The sequence below is a fragment of the Galeopterus variegatus genome, unplaced genomic scaffold (genome assembly GCF_000696425.1).
Source record: "Galeopterus variegatus unplaced genomic scaffold, G_variegatus-3.0.2 Scaffold12800, whole genome shotgun sequence".
NCBI lineage: Eukaryota > Metazoa > Chordata > Mammalia > Dermoptera > Cynocephalidae > Galeopterus > Galeopterus variegatus.
Window position 1 is genome coordinate 25,266 of NW_007738911.1, and position 946 is coordinate 26,211.

A 946-nucleotide genomic window follows, 5' to 3' on the forward strand; every position below is an offset into this window, starting at 1 on the left:
TAATAGATATATAAACATATCTTTAGCTGCAAGATATATTTACCTTAGTGCTTTTGTCTATTGAGACTGTTTATGAAGTATCACCACCAATTAAATTTGAAATTCTTTCTAACCTTTTTTTTTGATCCTATGAATTCATTATGCTGAGTCAAACCATTATTAAACTGTCACTTGGTTATGATTTTTCACCGTTATATTAGGAATTCTGTATTTTTCTTAATAAAATGTTCAACATCAAATTCTTTTTCACCGTTATATTAGGAATTATATATTTTTTTAATAAAATGTTCAACATCAAATTTAATTTTATTTCTCTCTCTTCTAGGTAAAGAGTAGAGTTTATCAAGGTAAAATTTTAGACTTGTTTTTTGTACTGTTTCCTCTGTATTGGTGTTTGTTATGAGTTTTATATAAGCTAGAAGTAGATATAATGACTTCTTGTGTCTGATTGACTTATTAGTTCCTGAAAGTTTTAGTTTTCCTGGGTCGCTAGGTTGGATGATGGAGTAGATGGTGGTGATACCAGCGGATAGGAGATGAGGAAGAATTAATTGTGGGAGTAGAGAGAAGATGATTAGTTTAATTTGGGGCAGCCTGACTTTAAATGTTGATGCAATGCAGATTTATTACAGGTGAACAATGTTCCTGTGCTAATGATTTAATCAATACATGAAATGTTTATTAAACTAGATAATTTGAGGAATAGAAATATCAATCAATATATTTGCATTTTCTTTCTGTTTCTCTCTGTAAATGACATGTATGTGAAGGGATCCCATTTTCTGAGAAGAAATGTGCTTCATACAGAGGGGAACATCAAGCTATAATGTTTTAGTATATTTCCCAGTTTTGAAATATATTTAAACTAGAATCTCACTTAAATACGGATTCTATTATAAGAATATTTTTCTTAAATTTTAATAATATTTTTATATCCTTATTGCTT